This window comes from Panthera onca, chromosome B4 (genome assembly GCF_046562875.1).
Source record: "Panthera onca isolate mPanOnc1 chromosome B4, mPanOnc1 haplotype 2, whole genome shotgun sequence".
NCBI lineage: Eukaryota > Metazoa > Chordata > Mammalia > Carnivora > Felidae > Panthera > Panthera onca.
This window is the reverse complement of record NC_138345.1, coordinates 136,524,402-136,541,695: the sequence shown is the minus strand read 5'-3', so window position 1 is coordinate 136,541,695 and position 17,294 is coordinate 136,524,402. Positions and strand designations below refer to the sequence as shown.

General features: G+C 63.6%; 1 protein-coding gene across 1 annotated transcript in view; it reads left to right on the top strand.

The window, feature by feature from the left end:
• Positions 1-229: 229 nt before the first annotated feature.
• The window catches only part of SHISAL1 (shisa like 1), a 130,935-nt gene continuing 113,870 nt past the window's right edge, over positions 230-17,294 (top strand). The window contains exon 1 of the mRNA XM_060656120.3: positions 230-319. The gene's annotated coding sequence lies outside the window, so the exon portion shown is untranslated. The remainder of the gene's footprint in view (positions 320-17,294) is intronic.

Sequence of the window (17,294 nt, the reverse complement as noted above, 5' to 3'; positions counted from 1 at the left end):
GGCGGGAGCCTGGTAAGCAAAAGCTGTCGCCTGACGCTCCTGGCAGATGACGGCGGGCCCGGCCCGGCCAGAGCGCCCCCCTTCTCGGGCAGCTGGCCCCTGGGATGGGCCGGTGGCAGGTGGCAGCCAGGAATATTTGACCCCTGGCTCCTCCCGGAGGCACTGCTACGCCCACGGGCACATATACACGTATGCCCCGACCCGGGACGCGCCCCACACAGCCTGGCCGGGGCTGCTCCCGAGGAAGGGGCTGGTGGCGGGCGCCCCGGACGCCCGGGGTTACCCTCTGCGGGCTGGACAGCAGCGAGGCTCGGCACAGGTAAGGGGACGTTTCATTGCCCGGAGGACGTGAGGCTGGGGTGGGGGAGTTCCGGCGTGGGGGTGGGGGCTCCAGTGCCCCCGACGTCAGGGAGCCCCGACATGGGGGAGGCGGGTGACGCCACCTCTCCTCCCTCTGCACGCCCCCCGCCCCCCAGCCTGGTGGAGAACGGCCTGCCCTTTCCAGCTCTGAACGCTCTCAGCCGTTGCCAGAATGTCAGAGTCCTGTTGGCTCAATTAGAAGCCGCTGCAGGTTAATGGGGTTGCAGGAGCCGGATCGAAAAGTTCTGGCGGCCGGTTCGGGGGACACGGGCCTCCCATTCTGCTCCAGCAGTGGGTGGGGACGTGCACAGGGGGCAGAGGGGACCCTGGCGGCCGGCCTCCTCGAGAGCCCTGTGTGGGGAAGGTTCTCTAGAAAGACCGGGAGAAATCCCAGGGACCTACAGCTCCCAGGACGGGCCTCGAGATCCCTGGTTCTGGGTTGTACTTCGAGGTTTACAGGGAGGACGCCGTCTGGGCAAGGGCTGCTTTGGGCGAGGAGTCAGGCCGGAGGGAGCCAAGTCGGGAGGGGGTCCGTTCCTGGCGCTCTGCGCCTCTGTCCCCTGGGGCTCGGAGGGGCTGTCACAGCTGACTTTCTGCCCAAATGGATTTCTGTGCCTGATGCCTGGGCAGGATAGTCAGCGACAGACCAGGTGATCGGTGCTAGCCGACCTCCCACGCCCACGAGGGGCCAGGCAGGGAGACGGGCTTGGCCAGGGGGCCTGCTGTCTGTCTTCACCCGTTCGTCGGAGGAGGGCAGGTGCTGGGGGAGATCGGGGGACAGGCCAGACCCGCCTTTCCTGGGCACGGGCCAGAGTGTCACTTGAGGATGGGGGCGAATCAGGACGAGTCTCCGTGGCCTGAGAGCGACCTGGCCTCTGCCACGGTCAAGTCACGTGGCCGCGCTGGTTCAGCCGGAGCCCCGGGGCTGTCCCGGCGTCGAGTCCGCGCCTCCCGGGAGCCGGTGTCCTTCGACCTTCTCCCACGTATCCCCCAGAACTCAGGGGCCCCTGCCCTCGGACCTGCCCGGGAAACCCAGCCCACGTACCCCAGCTCCCGCACGACCTCCAATCCCAGTGGCCTGCGACGCTGGGACATGAAACCCAGTGCCGGCTTCCCCTGAGGCCAGCACTGCCCGCTCTGCACTAGGCCACGTGCCTCGAGGGCCAGCCTTCCAGCTCGGGCCCCGGCACACGGCGGAGTCAGGCGCGCACCTGCACGCATGCGAGAGCGTGACTGCTCGGGCCCTGACCCGACCAGGATGTGGTCACAAGCTCCACGGAAGCGTCCCCTGTCACCCCTTCCAGCGCCTGGCGATGCCCCTGCCTCACACGGTCCTGGCCGGCTCGGGGGGCTGACGGATTTGGGTCCGGGGCACTCGGGGTCACCTCCTTCCCGCGGGGCGAGCGGAGAGCAGGAAAGGGAGCGTCCCCAAGTCTTGTGAGACATTAAGGTGCCTGTCTCGGGAACGTAGTCTTTGTTCTCCGATCTGGTTCATCGGGTTCCTGCCTCATGTTGCGCGTGAACACCCGGCCTTCCCCTCCAGTGCCTCTGAAGCGAGTCTGTCCCCGGGAGCCACCTCTGACCCAGCACAGCCTGTGCGGCCACCCAGGAAGCCTGGGGGGGGGGGGGCCCGGGTGGGGGTGGGGGCTGTCCCGAGACCCACTGACTCGGTCACGGGGAGCCTTGTAGCAAAGGCCTAAACACCCAGCCGCGTTCCTGCCTTTGCCGCCGCGACCCCGCTGGCCAGCGACCAAACGCTAGGCTGGGGCCGGCTGCGTGACCCCTTCTCGCGCCTCTGACCGCTCGGGTCTACCGCGAAGAATGCACGGCTCTGGAAAGAGACCGCTCCGCAAAATGACACAGCTGCGCGTCCTCTGACGGTGTCGTGATGCGCGTCTGCCGTCGAGGCCGTCGGGAAACGCATGGTGCCCGCCGGCCACGGACAAGGCCCCCTCCGCCTTCGGCACCAGAGCCCTGCCCCCGACCTTGCCCCCCTGGCTGCCCTCTGTCACGCTCCCCACGCTGCAGATGCTGAGGGTAAAACCCAGGCTGCAGGTGCCCCGCTGGGGTCGGCGTTCTTCCGTCTCATCCAGGTTAAGGCGGCCCCTTAGGCGGAAGGGGGGCGTCTCTCCCCCTGCTCCTGACGCGTTGGAGCCACATCTCTGCTGCGTCGGTCAGCTTCTGCTGCAACCATGCTCTGTGACAAACGAGGCCCCCCTCTCGGAGGGACTCACGTACTTTTCTCGCTCTTGGGTGTGGATTTTGGCTGACGGTGGTGGGGTCTGGCCGGGCCGAGCTGGGTTCAGCCGCACTTGACTCCAGGCTGTAATGCGATCGGGCAGGAAAGGAGGGGGCCAAGCCGCGTCAGCCACGCCTCAGCTCGCGCCGCTGGGGTATCACCCGTCCTCCCGACCCCAAGCGGATGGGGGAGGGTGTAGATCCCACCCTATATTCTCCTGGGGACGCTGCAAGTTCAGGAGATGAGGGGGCCTCGTCTTCCACGTGCACGTACCTGACTCTCCCTGGACCACACGGCCCTGATGTTGCAAATATCACTGGGACGAGGTCAAGTTGGGGGTCTAGAGGGGGAGTCAGCGCCCAGGTCACGGCGTTGCCCCCAGCTTGGGGGGTCCAGGGAGGGGAATGAGCGGAGACCGGGGAGCACGGAGGCGTCCTTGAGGGGGCGGTGGCCCCATAAAAGGATTCCAGCAGGCAGGGGACCGGGTGGAGGGTTCCTGCAGGCAGGAAAGCAGGGGCCGTAGTTGGTCCCGCTGCTCACCTGCTGAGCATACGGCCCGCCGCCCCCTGGGGTCGTGCAGAGAATGCTGCCGGGGCCCCTCCAAGGCCCCTTCTCTGCTCCTGAGTTGCTCCCTGAGAACTCTGTCGAGCTCCTCTGACCTGCTCTGAATTAAGTAGTAACCGGGAGCCTCTGATCTCATGATGTGCATTATAATTGTCCTGTTCTTTCTTGATCATTCCTGGTGGCTGAGCCTGGGGACACCGGGCTCGGGAGAAAGTCTGCAGAGTCACCCATCCCCATCCGGCAACGGGCAGAGGAGGCTGGAGGGTTAAAGGTCACTCACAAATACTCCGCTTCTCATTAATCCACACAATAAAGAGCAGCACAGCCCAAATGCCCTTAAGCCAGGAAGGTATTTAAATACCAGCCGCTCAGAACACCGAAGGGGAAAGGGACGGTTTTTTCAAGTTAAATACTCTCTAAATCTCCCCAGATTTCAAGAAACGCCCTGGGCAGAGAGGTCACTTACGGAAACAAATCCCATCTCAGAGACATGTGTTCAAGGGGGCTCTCCCCTGCCGGTACATGCCCCTGCCAGGCGGGTGGAGCAGGAGACAGAAAGGCCTGGATTAAGGAGCGTCCCTAGCATTGTAGCCGGGTGCACCTCCCCTAGCTTTGAGCCTCTGTTTATCCATCTGTGAAATGGGCCAATCCTCTAGGAGGGCTGGGAGAAGGCAGGTTGGGAGTGCATGGGGCCTGGGGGAGGAGGGAGCAAGGAGGGACCCAAGGGCACAGGAGGGAGGGAGGGGGAGGCCGAGGGCGGAGAGAGGTCCAGCTGCTGTCCCTGACTGGGGCCCCGAGAGGCCCCAGCATGCGCCAGCCTCAAGGCTGAGCGTCAGAGACTCTCAGCCCCACAGAACCCGCCCTGCCTCACTGTCCTTCCCGGAGGGGTGGGGGGTGGGGGAGCTTCACCGTCGTCTCCGGCCCAAACGGGAAAGAACTGAGCCCGTGTTCCTAACAACTGAGTGTTTGAACCCGTAAGAAATAACACGAAGGCCAGCCTGGGAACAAACGTTCATTAGCTACCAACTTGTCCTGGGTGAGAACCAGTTTCCGTCTTACTGTCCTTATCCTCCTCCGCCAGGGGCCATCGTTGAGGGCCTACTGTGTGCACCAGGCGTGGACTGGGGCCTCTGGAGCCAGACAGCCTGGGTTCAAACCCCAGTCCTGCTGCTTACCAGCCACGAGACCTCGGTGAGCCCCAGTTTCCCACCCTGGGAATGGGGGTCTCGCGGAGGCGCGGTGAGGGGGGCAGGCGTTAATTTGTGCCGAGCACTTAGCACAGAGCCAGGCACAAGTGGGTTCTCCAGAACACCACTGGCTGCTGTTGTAAAGACATTTCTCCTGGGGGACGTCCTCCAATCTTGGGTAACCTGGATGGGGGGGTGTGGATGGCCACCGGGAGGGGGGACCACGGCCTTGGGGCTTTGAGCATTCTTTCGGTGGCTTTTCAAACAAAAGGTTTTCTGGAGCTACTCTGATCGGAGGAGATGCGAGGGCCCCCCCCCCCAGAGTGGAGCCCCCACCCCTGGAGCTCTCCCGCTCACCCGGGGGTACAGTTAGACCACCCCCCACAGACAGCATCTTCCCCTAGAAACCCCCTGGGCCTGGGGGCAGTCAGAGCCCCCCTCCTAATCCCAAATCCTGGTCACACAGCTAAGGAGAGCCCAGCGGGCTCTGGGCCTGCCTTCCTCAGCCTTCTTCCTTTCCATGGAACATTCCCGGCGGCCTGCCCTGGGCGGCTTCCACCTGGCAAGAGGCTGAGAGAAGAGGTGGGTTCGAGGAGGTGCCAGCCTGGTGGGGGCCACACCCGGGTCTCCCTCAGGGCCGCTCCCTCTCAGCTCCCTCCCCACAGGGGTGGGTCCCCGCCGTTCTCCCCTCCCTTATCTGTCTGTCCCTTTTCTCTCTAGACCCTCAGTCTCCCTCCCCCCGTCCCCCCTCCCTCTCTCGGCCTGGAGTGGCCCTGAAATAAAACCGAAGTGTCCTCTAAGGCAATTTAAACGTATCAAATGTTTTCAGTTCTTAATTTAAAAAGCAGACGAGTGGGGTATTTTCTCTTTCTGTCTCAAAAAAGTGCAACCAAACGACCAAATGAGTTAAGGGATTCTTTTCTCCCGCTGCCCTCTCTGCGGGGCGCTGGGGCCTCGTCGCCCTTCACGCTAATCCCACCGACCTGGCAGCAGGAAGGACTTCACGCCAAGAACGTGCACGTCTGGGCCTCCGAGGCCTTGGCTGGGTCCAGGCAGCAACGGTCCACCTCTATCCCGCTGGGCTCCCCCGGGACCCTGTGCCTGCCCCCTGCGCCCCCCCCCACCACCCACGCCCCCAGATGCTAATGCAGATGCTGGCTGATGGTCAGCACGGCTCTCTACCCCTTCCCTCCGCAGCCCCGCACTGGGGCACTCCGTCACTCCACAGGCACGACCGTGGGCTCCAAGGGGCCAGGGGACATGTCCAGAGGCACCTGCCGTGTGTCACAAAGCTGGAGCTCGAGCCTCTGCACAGAGAAGCATTAGAAGCAGGGTGAGCGTCGAGGGTCTGGGCACTGGGTGTGGTGACCCTACTGTTCAGGCCCTGCCGGGCGCTTTGTCCCAGGTCGGGGCCGATCTGGGGGAGCGAGGGCCCGCCCGAGTCACTGAGCTGGTAGCGGTGGCCACGCGTGTGCTCTGCAGGCCGGGGACGGAGCTTGCTCGCACGGGGACTTGCCCACGCACGTTCGCCCAGTCGGCCGTGTGGCCTGGAGCGGGGTGGGCCTGAGCTGTGTGCCGCAGGGGCAGGCAGGACTCTCGGGGGGCTTGGGGGATGGGAGGGGGCCTTGGGGCCTCGGACACAGGCAGAGCTGAGCGGGCCCCGTCCTGGGCCACCGTGGGCTTGGTCACCATGTCCTTAACTAACACAGCGGTGACACCGTTCCTGGCACAGAGGCGGCCGGCCCTGCCCGTCTCCCGAGGGTGCCAGCTGGCCCCGAGCGCACACAGCTCCCCGGGGCCCCTGAGTCCCCAGGCTCCCTCCCACCCTGAGGTCTTCGCACATGCTGAGCCCTCTTCCCTCCCGTCCCCGCCCGCCTGTCACTTCGTGCCACTTCGGTGTCTTTGTCCTCCTTGGCGCTCCACCACCCCTCTTCTCCCAGCCTCAGTGCCCGCGCCCTGCGCCCTGCGCTCGTCTGGCCTCATGCCTCCCCTCTTGCTGTTCCCAGGGCCCCTGTTCTTCCCGGTAAGTTAACTTCTCCTGATTCAAGCATCACCTCCTCCGTGAAGCCATCCTGACCTCCCCCCGACGCCCACTGGACCCGCGCAGACTTCCAGGAGGGAAGGCAAGGGGACGGTGGCTCCACGGCGGACGTGTGCCCTTTCCCACCATGAGAGGGGACCCCTCGAGGGCAGGGACAGTGGCGGCCTGAGCCCGCCACGGAGGAGCCCTTCCCAAACAGGGACCGTTGCCGCCACGACGCAGCAAGGCCCCGGGGATGCGTGGGAGGTTCCGGCACTTTCTCCCGGCCACAGGGAACCTTGTCTTCCTCCAGGCCACTGCTCGGTCTCTCGCATCCCCAGGGAGAATCCGGAGGGGCCGCCAGGTCCTAGATGAGATGCAGAGCTGAGAAAACAAGCTGAGGGGGCGGGGCGGGGGCGGGGGGAGGGAAAGAACCTGTTCACTGGGTCGGTTCCTGAGCTTTCCTTCGGTGGAGAGCGTCGTGATCGCGGGCAGAGTGGAGCAGAGGCCATGACGCGAGCGGGCAGGCCCAGGCAGTAAGAGAGGGTCCGGGGCTGCGAGCAGGACGGAGGGACAGACGGAAGCGTGAGCAGGGTGGGGGCGGACCGGGTTTGGGGTGCGGTTGGCTTCCCTGCAGAGACTGGGCCTCACGGGGCCACGAGACCCTTCTGGGTGACGTCACGTCGTCGTTACGAACCAGGGGTTCTCCCGCCCGGGGGCATCCCAGCCTGCACCGCACCCCGAAACGTCACTCTCGGGGTGACTGTCCACACCCTCTAATCCGGGCCAACTGAGCACAACAGTGAAGTCTCCCCGCTTCCTGGATGCAGCACAGAGATCAGAAATCCCGTTCTCTGCCGGCCTTCTCGGGCGGGCCGGTCTCAGAGCCGGGCTGCCCCCCAAGTGCAAGTCCCGAGCCGTGCGATCTCTCCGAGCTCAGTCACGGGCAGCACGAGCCGCTCCTCGCCGCCCGCCCATTAGCCCCCTCGGAGGCCCGCGGACAAAGCAGGTCCTTCACGATGAAAGACCGGGAGACGGTGCAGGTTGCTTGTGCCTCCCCGTTAATGCTCTTGAGAAAAGCGAGTCATCTGGCCCTGCTTCAGAGGAGCCCCTCGGCCCGTCTCAGGCTCTCGCCCCGCCAGGACGCGTCGCCCCGAATCGAGGCGCAAGGTGGGCAGAACCGATGGGATGGAGGGGTCAGCCGGGAAGATGCCAGCTCAGTCATCAGTTCGCGGCCCCAGCTCTGCAGGACGCGGCGGGGAGAGCTGGGGCTTTTCTGCAGCCTGAATCCAGCTTCCGTCCCCACGCCGGCACCTGGGGGCTGTGTGACCTCGGGCGACTGACTCCAGCTTTCTGAGCTCCAGGTGGCCTCCTCTGTAGAGCAAAGCCCAGCATGCACCTGGGGCGAAGGGGACAGATGGCAGAGCGAAAGGAGAAGGCTCCAGAAGGGCCTGGAGCCCATGGAGGCTGGAGCACGGCGACGGCTGTCAGGTAACAGGCTGCCAAGTTTAGGACCCCAGGCCCCTCCAGTCCGTCCCCTGCCCTTCGATAGGTGTCTTCTTTCTGGAAGATGCCCGTCATCACATCCCTCCCCAGCTGATCAGCTCGGCGTAAAGCCCAACCCCTTTCTGGCCCCCTCCTCCCCCTGCAGCCCCCACTCCGCTACCGTCTGCCCCCCCCCCCCCCGCGAGACAAAACCTGGGCACCGGGCCTTTGCACGTGCTGTGCTCCCCAGACCAGCATCCCCGCCCCCCCCCCAGAAGACCCCGTCCCCCGCCCACTTCACATTGGCCGTCTCCTCAGTCAACAGTAGACCCATCTGTAGCCGAGAGAACAAGCTCATGGGGGACGCTGGCACCAGACCCTAGAACTGGCGATACCAGGAGAGGGGCCGGGAGCCCAGCCGGCCTGGCTTCCAAGCCCCGAAACTCAGTTGGTGGTGTAGACAAGCGCTGGGGCTGACGTGGTCCGGGCCGAGGTCCCGTGGGGGCCTTGGTGGCATGGCATCTGTGCGAGGAATCGGTGTGGGCTGGCCCCCATGGGGACCCCGCCTACCGCCACCGAACCGCCGGCTAGGATTCCTCTGCGCATGGTCCTGCGCAGGACCCGCTGCGGCAGGATCGGTCACCGGGGCTCCCGTAGCGGTCAGGTCTGCGGGTCTATCGTGGCGCCCACCGCCTCCGCGAGCTTCGATCGCGTAAAGACTCCAGTCTGGCCCCCAACTTCCGTGCGCCATCAGACCCCCCTCTGCTTCTGCCCGGGCTGTTCCCCTGACTTGGAAACCCCGCCCCCCCACCTTGGCTTCTGTGAACACGGGGCCCCTTCCCCGAGTCGCCACACGGTGGTAGGAACTGACTCTCCCCATGGGCCCCCGGCACTGTGTTCGGTTTCCAGGTCACCGCTTCTGCTCTCGGTCGCCGCGCTCTCGCCCCCACAGCCAAGGGGCCCGGCCGGAGGAGGCAGATGTCCGTGGAGAACGGGGCACCTCAAGAAAGGACAGCAGTCTCACAGCATAGGTTGGAAGGCAAGGAACACCCTCGCCGAGGAAGTGACATTTAAGCCAAGACCTGCGGGAGCGAGGGCAGGTCAGGGAACAGCATCCCGGGAGAAGGAACGGCGTGGACGAGGCCCCTGGCGGTCAGGCTCGCGGCAGCTCGCCTGCCATTTCCGGGGTTCTCTGACGTGCCGGGCTCCAGAGCCCTGTGACGCAGCGCTCCTGTCACCTCCTTTCCATAGTCGAGGAGACTGAGGCTCAGGGAGACAGAGTGATTTGCCAAAGGTCACGCAGCAAAGGGACAGAGGGCACCCACGTGGGCCTGGGACCGCATCCTGTGCAATTTCCACCCCAAGGCACAGCCTGCTTGGCGTTTATGCGCGGGAGCTGGCAAAGCGCCGGGATCCCTGCGCTCGGAGAGGGAGAAGCCCCGTCCCTTCCAGGAGGCTGCAGGTGCCTGGCGGCCTGGCGCGGCCGGGGCGCCCGCGGGCCGGCCTAGGAGGCGAGCGTTTAGCATCCGTTATTCCCCGCTAGGCCGCAGAGCTTATTGCTGCCTCGGTGGGCACTTCAGGACTATTTCCTCAAAGAGCGGCAGGCGGCCCCAGAGGAGCCGGCGGGCTCATTCGGCCGCGCCCCGGGATGCCGTTTCCGCAGTCAGAAGGCTTCCGAGTTCCGAGTTGCCACGATTTTTCAATGCATTTGTAATGTAATTGGATTTCAGACTCCCAGGGAGCCCCGGGATGGGGCCAGTCCAGGGCCGGGGAGCCTCCTTGTAGGAGCGGGGCTTTGGTGCGGCCCGCTGGACAGGTGGCCGGGATCCCGGGCATTCTCAGGGGATGGTCTTGTTCCCCCCTGGGAGCCGGGGCCTCGGAGAGCTGGCAGCTGGGCCTGCCGGGCTTCGAATGTCAGCTCTGCCATTTACCAGCCCTTCGACTCTGCGCGAGCCAATTTACCCCCCACCCCAGAGCCTCTGTTTTCCCATCTGTAAAATGGGCTGTCGCCAGGAGTAAATGAGCTCACCGTGTGTGCGCAATCGTGGCAGGCAGCGAGGTCCATCAGCGCTGGCTGCGCTCGCGATGTGATTCTGAAGCACCCAAGCAACGCGCCCAGGAGCAAGTTCCGGCCGCCGCCCGTGGGCACCCTCACCCCCCACCCCTCACCTGCCCGCCCACTTCCTCCGCGGCCTCACTCCTGCTTCCTTGGGGCCCCTCGCACATCCTTTGTCCCTTGTGGCCTCTGAGTTTTGCACGTGCTGTTCCTCTGTTCCTTTCCATATCCCTGCCGCAGGCTCGGCCGCAGCGCCGCCTCCCGGAGGGCGCGCAGCTCTCTGCGCCACCGCGTCCCCTCCAATGACGTTAAGTTGCGCTTCTCACTCTGAAAGGAAGGTCCCTCTGCTGCTTTCTGGTTTCCCCCCCCCCCAACCCTGCTGTCAATTAAAAAAGTTACATGCGCGCCTGGTCGTGGGTCACGCGTTTGCCAATCTTATGGAAATGTGTCCCCTGAGGCGCACAAGCTGCCTGCCCAGCCCCCCCGCCCAGACCCTCTCCCACGAGCCAGCGGCTGCTCTCCGCTTTTGCTTCCAGTCCCGCGGTTCTCTTTAGGACACGCTTCCACGTCTTTCTTATCGACCTCGCACAACACGCAACGCTCCTGCTCTGAACCGGAGGCTCGGCTCGCCCACGCTCCGCTCCCCGTGCGCCCACGCCTCCAGCTGCTGTGCTCCCCGCACCTGCCCCGCGGACTCCGCGACTGGCCACGCTAGGCCTCCGTGGCCTCCGTGGCCGGGCCCTCGCCTCCGGGCTCAGCCCTCCGCCGCCTGAATCTGGACCTCAAGGCAGCAGCCCCAAGGCGCTTTGCGGATCAGGGCTGTCCCCTGCTTAAAACCACACAGCAGCTCCCAGGCTGGAGTCCAGACTGTGCTGTGGCCTCCAGAGCCCACGTGGGCTGGCCCTGGGGTCTCCCCACCTTCCGGGACCCCACCCCCAGACCAGCCCTGCCACCTCTCTTATTTTTTTATTTTTTAATTTTTAATGTTTCTTTATTTTTGAGACACACACACACACACACACACACACACACACACAGAGTGCAAGTGGGGAGGGGCAGAGAGAGGGAGGGGGACGCAGAATCCAAAGCAGCTCCAGGCTCCGAGCTGTCAGCACAGAGCCCGACGTGGGGCTTGAACTCACGAACCATGAGATCATGACCTGAACCGAAGTCAGTGCTCAACCCACGGAGCCACTCGGGTGTCCTCCTACCGCCTCCCTTAATTCCTTAGGCCTGGTCCTACTCTGGCTGGAAGTCTGCTCCCCGCTGGCCCTTCCTGACATTCATTCCTTGCGAGCTTTAGTCCCTGCTGGCCCATCGGAGGACCTCCTGTCCCAGAGCTCAGCCCCCAGTGGCCCCGGCCGTTCTTGGCCACTCTTGGTGTCTCCCTCCCATGTTGTTGGGTTTCGCGTCTGACTCTCGCATGAGAGAAGGAACTGGTTCGCTCTCGACTGTGCCCACGACCCACCCACGTGTTTGCAGCTCTCCGGAGGCACCGGGCAGAGCGTCCCCTGTGCGCAGGAGGAGAGACGTGGCTCCCGGCTTCTCTGTTCACTGGCGCCTTCCCTCTTCGCCTGCTGCGTGGGGCTGCTCCCCCCCCGTCAAGGTTGAGGGTGGCTACGATCCAGACAGAACCCTCAACCACTGTGCCTCCTCAGGTGCCTTTACGTCTACGAGTTGGAAATTAGTCAGTAGGGCTTACGACGTAAGCGTTACTTAAATCTTAGGCCCCGAGGAGCCACGAAGCGTGATTGAATCCGCAGACGGGACGTATGATCCCAGCTCTTGAAAACACACCCCTGGGTGGAGAACCTACCTGGCACACAGCTCCGTGGATACTTGTCCCCGCGGCTCTGCATTGCCCGGCGGCCCCATCACCCGGTCCCCACTGCCTTCTCCTGGGCCTGGGGTTTGCAACAGCATGTGTATATACGGCCCGGACTCAGGGGGCTGGGGGTGGGGGGCAAGCCGGCCGCCTCGCCCTCCGTCTGGAGAAGTCTCTTTTGCTTTCAAACCTTGTCCCATCGTCTTCCCGCTTCCCTGGCTGACGGGGAGAAGCCCTACCCAGGTGTGATCCCCTTTCCTCACACGCTTTTCCCCACGTGAGCCTTCAGAGTTTTCCGGTATTGTTGCCCTGCTGAATTGTACCAGGTGTGGGTTTTTTCCATCGTCAGCCCGGTGCACGCTCATCGGGCACATTCGATCTGTCAGCGTGTATCTGGCTGCGGCTCAGGGGAGACGTTGCTCCTGTCGTTATTTCTTAAGCTGGGCTTTCTCTTCCCCGTCGTCCCTGGCTCACTGTCTTGGGAGCTGCTCTCGGGCGCTACTGAATCCCAAGATCAGGTGTCCAGGTCCCTGGTCCTTGGCTCACTTCTGCCTCTCGGCCGTTCCGTCCTGTGTTGTGGGGGTCCTTCCTCGTCTTCCAGAACACCACCTTGATCTCCAGGTGAGACTGTGTGATTGGTCAGCCTCGCCGCCAGACCGTTTTCATGCACGTCAGCAATATTCAGCATCCCAACGGTTCTCCCGCATGAGAAGGATCCAGGCAGGACCCGCCCCGGCACGCTGGCTCCGGGTTGGGGGAGGTCAGGAGTCACGGTCGCCAGCAACTCTGGCTAACAAGAGAGGAGCACCCAGACGAGCCCCCCCATCCCAGATGGGCCCTTTGACTCCTGCCCCCTGACCGGTGACACCCTTTGAACTCATCACGCCCAGCTGTCTCCCCCCCGGGTCCCGCCAGGGAGACCCACGCTCCTCTTCACCCCTGGCTGAGGTTGACTCCAATCGCTCAAGCCTGGTGCGGTCCAGCCCGCAGGGGGCCAACCAGCGGCCCCTTCCTCCCTCGCCGGCACAGCCTGGCCGTGGTCATCCTCACCAGACGCACGCTTTCTGCTTTTAGACACCTCGGTGTGGGGGTGGGCAGGGTCCCGAGCCCCGTGTGCCATCTTGGGCAGGAAGATGCCCAAACAGGTTGCCTTGGCTATTTTCCCCAGCAAATCAAATTACAGTATTTTGGGTGTTTTTTTCCCCTAGAGTAAATATTAAGGCATTGCTTTCTCCCCCCAGCTTAACCAGTGAGACCCAGTCACCTGTCAGGCATGTGTGATTCACCCACTCCGGGGCAGCTCCAGGAGAGCTGGGGGGGGGGGGGGCAGGGGAGGGGCGACTCGGCGTATTTGTTTTTGTCCAGGGCAGTGGCCAGGAATTAACTCGTCAGCCGTGTGATCGTGCCTTTTCTCTGCCTGGTAACCCTCGGCTGGCTGTGAGGCTTTGGCTCCCTGGCTGGTTTGCTCTCTGGGCTCCAGAGCAGGATTTGGGGAGCCTCCCGCTGCCCCTCCATCAGCACGGTGACACGTGGTGGTGCCCTGAACCCCGGGTCCCGAGGCCCAGCTGCACAGCACTGGGTGTGTCTGCGGCACAGAACGGTGACGTCCTCGGGCCAGCCTCTTCTGCTTCTGGACACCTGCAGGGCCTGGGCCTCAGAGAAAGTCTTAGGGCGGAGAAGACAAATATATGTTCTCTGGTTTAGAAAGTCTGCAGGGGGGAGGGGGCAGGGGGGTGGCACCTGGGTGGCTTGGTCAGTTGAGCATATCTGACTTGCGGTTCGCGAGTTCGAGCCCTGCATTGGGCTCTCTGCTCAGCCAGGAGCCTGCTTCAGATCCTCTGTTCCCCCCACCCCTGCCTCTCCCCTGCTTATGCTCTCTCTCTCTCTCAAAAAATAAATAGCAATAAAAACAGTCTGCAGGGGGGCAACCGGGTCCTCATGGAAAGTTACTTACCCAGAGACATGGGGGCAGGGCAGGAAAGGCTGCCCAGGGCCCCGGGCAAGTGCCTTGAGTTCCTTCACATCCCCTCCCCAGGTTAGCTGGGATGGCCCAACCTTGCAGGTGGGGAAACTGAGGCCTAGAGGTGGCAGGCAGGTGGCAGAACTGCCGTGGGGCCAGACCTACTGGGCAGTCAGCCTTTGACTCTGTCGGACTGTTTCCATGTGCCTGAGACCCCCCCAGACCAGAAAGGGGTCCCCGCCAGGAGCCATCTGGGGAGGGTACCCACAGCCGGCGGGTGGGGGGCGGGTGGGGGGTTTGGCAAACAGCTGGAGTCACCGGAGTCCTTCCTGTAGGTGGAGGAGGGGAAGGGCCAGATGCGGGTGGGGCTTGGTCCCCAGGACCCAGAGCGACATGCTCGCATTTGCATTTAAAACTGATCCAGAGGGCAGAGGGCACTGGAACTGGAGGCTGCTCCGTGGTGACTGTCATCTGCAGGGGTGGGGCGGGGCAGGTGTCCACCAGTCCACCAGGACTCCAGCATGGCCGGGCCGGGACACGTGCCTCCCACTTCCTCTGCCCCTGTCCTCTGCCTTTTTCTTCCTTCCAGCACCCAGCCCTACCCACCCTGCTTCCCAGGGGAACAGTCAGGATGGGGAGGGTGGGGGATGGGAAGGATCACCAAACTCCGGTTTAAAACTGACTTCCCACACGCTGTGTGACCTTCAGGAAGTCACCTGACCTCTCTGAGCCGAGGCTCTTGCTCGGGGGAAGGCGCAAACCGTGTTCCTGCCACCAGGAGCTGCGGCGAGGGCCCCACGAGTGATAAATGCCAAGCAATCGTGTGAAGGGAGGGAGGGAGGCAGGCAGGCCGGGGGTTGGGGGAGGGGGAGGCTCATCAGAAAGGCATTCTTATTCATTCATTCCTCCATCCATATGGATGTCCCGCCCCAGGGAGAGTGGCACCCGGCCACCCCCTTCTGGCCTCTCCCACGGGCCTCGGGCTGTGACCTCAGGCCCTCAGCACGCGGCTGTGATCAGTTGATGTGATTAATGTACATGCACTCGGCCCCGCACCGCGGCACCGCGGAGGGGAATGTGGCTTGAGAGTAATTATAATCAAGTTTGAGGAAAGCTGACGGTATTAATGAAAATCATTACACTCCTGGCAGCTAATCCGGGCAAAGGGAGGGATTGACTATGTTTGAATTCCATTTTTTTCTTTTTTTTTTTTGCTGTTCTGCTTCCGATCAAGAATTCTTGCAGATGACTTGGGGAGGGAGGGCTGCCTCTGGGCGAGACCCGTTTCTCCCGCCCCAGCCCTTCCAGGGGATGTTGCAGACAGGCGAGGAAGCCGCGGGCTGGCCTGCCTCTCCCCGCAGCTCCTGGAACATTCCTGGGGGCTTTCCTCCTCGTATCTGCCCTTCTTGGAAAGGCTGGCCGGGCCCTCTGATAAACAGCATCCTGCTGGAGGTGGGGTGGGGGGGGCCTGGCCTCCTCCCAGGTGCCGGACACAGCTTCCCGAGACCCTGACCTGCCCAGCTCCCTCCCTGCGGCTGAAACTGTTCTGTGGCTCCCCATCTTCTACAGACTGGACTCCAGACCCCTGGGAGGGCCTGTGTGATCCGCTCCCACCCCAAGCCACCCCCCTGGCCTCTGCAGGCCCTCCCTGGACGCAGTCCTGCGCCCTGGCCTCAGGGCTCGACACACCCAGCGGTCCCTTCCGTGCCTTTGTCCGCCATGGTCCCCGGATCAGCTCCTGGAGATCGACTCACCTCCTGCCTCGGTTTCCATGGGAAGCACTCTCCCAGTCCCCCTGCCACCCCCAGGGCCGTCAGGCTCCTCCTCTGTGCTCCTCTGGCCGATCTCTTACACTCATGTGTATTTGTACGTCTGGACCCCCCATCCCGGCCACCGGTCCCCAAGAAAGTGCCTGGTTCACCAACCCCTGCGGCCGACACGTGGCCTGGGCTCAAGGCCGCAGGCATCTCAGCTTTGCCCATCCCTCCCTCTCCCGCCCTCCCATCCGGGACCACCCCAAGGGCATCTCGGGCACAGCCCGCCGGCCAATGTCACGTGCCTCGCCATCTACCCAGGCGGGATGTTCTTAGGAGGACGGACAGCTCTACCTTCTAGAAAGTTCCTCCTCAGAAGGCCTGCCTCCTGTGGAGCTTCCCCATCTCCGTCCTCCAGCACAGGTGGGGCTGTGACTTTGCGTGGCGGCCGTTCGACGGGCACCCAGCGTGCAGGGAAAGGACAGCTGTGAGGTTCCGCACAGGCGGAGGTTGGCGCCAAGCTCCTTCCCAGCCTGGCTTCCCCGGCTCCCTGGCAGACACGCTCCCCCACCCCCCCCCCGGGGGAAACGGGCCTGCGTCCCACCTCTGCCACTCCCTGGCTGCGTGACCTCCAGAAGGTTTCCGAAGCTCTCTAAGCGTGGGAGGGCGGGAGCACCGTCGAGGGGGGGCTGTTGGCCTCCCCCCGCGGGTAGTATGGGGACCCAGCTCTGTATACAGCGGGCGCCTTTCTGGGCAGGGAGATTCCGCCATGTGTTTTAGCCATTCTATCGCTGTGTAACCGACGGCCACACATTTGGTGGTTGAAAGAGTGACACCTTGGGGCGCCTGGGGGGGGCTCCGTCGGTTGAGCCTCCGACGTCGGCTCGGGTCGCGATCTCGCGGTCCGTGAGTTCGAGCCCCGCGTCGGGCTCTGTGCTGACGGCTCGGAGCCTGGAGCCTGCTTCGGGTTCTGTGTCCCCCTGTCTCTCTGCCCCACCCCTGCTTGTGCCCTGTCTCTCTCTGTCTTTCAAAAAAAAAAAAAGAAAGAAAGAGTAACATCTATTCTCCAACAGGACTGGGGGTCAGAGGTCTGGCTCATCTCACTGTGCTAAAACCAAGGTGTGGGCAGGGCCGTGTTCCTTTCTGGAAGTCCGAGGGGAGGCCCTGTTGCCCTTCTGACCTCTCCTTCTCCTGCCGGCCCTCACCCGGCCAGGAAAGGCTCTCTGCCTTTAAGGACTCTTCGAATCAAATTGAGTCCACTTGGGCAACCCAGGATAATCCCCCCCATTTCAAGGTTCGTGCTTTTAACGACATCTGCCAAGTCCCTTTGCCAGGTGGGGTGACCCCTTTACAGGGCCTGGGGATTCGGGCGTGGACACTGCTGGGGGCTGTTATCTGGCACCCGTAAGCAGTAAAGGGGCAGGACCAAGTCTCTGAGCCCCAGGCCTCATGTTCCAGTGAGGGGAACAGAATACAGTCATAAACTAAAACCTAAATGAGACACGAAAGGCCACGGAGAGGAGGAATGGGTAAAGTCACCCTGGGAGGGCAGGCGTCCCTCGTCTCGGGGAGCTCTTGGACCCCGGGTGGTGGCCTCAGCTCTGGCAGGAGCCGTCCCTCCTGGTGTCGGGGGGGTGGGGGGAAGCTGAGAGAAACGTGCAGGGGGAGGAGGGGGCGGGAGGAGGGAGGCCACCCGAGCGCAGGGTCTCCTTTCTGGTAAATAAGAGTGGGGCCGGCCAGGCTGTGTCCAGGGAGGGCCAGGAGGGCGTCGGGCTGCCCTCTGGGTCTGCTGAGGCTCAGACCACGGAGCTCCCAGCCCCGAGCCAGCCCCATCTGTGTGTATA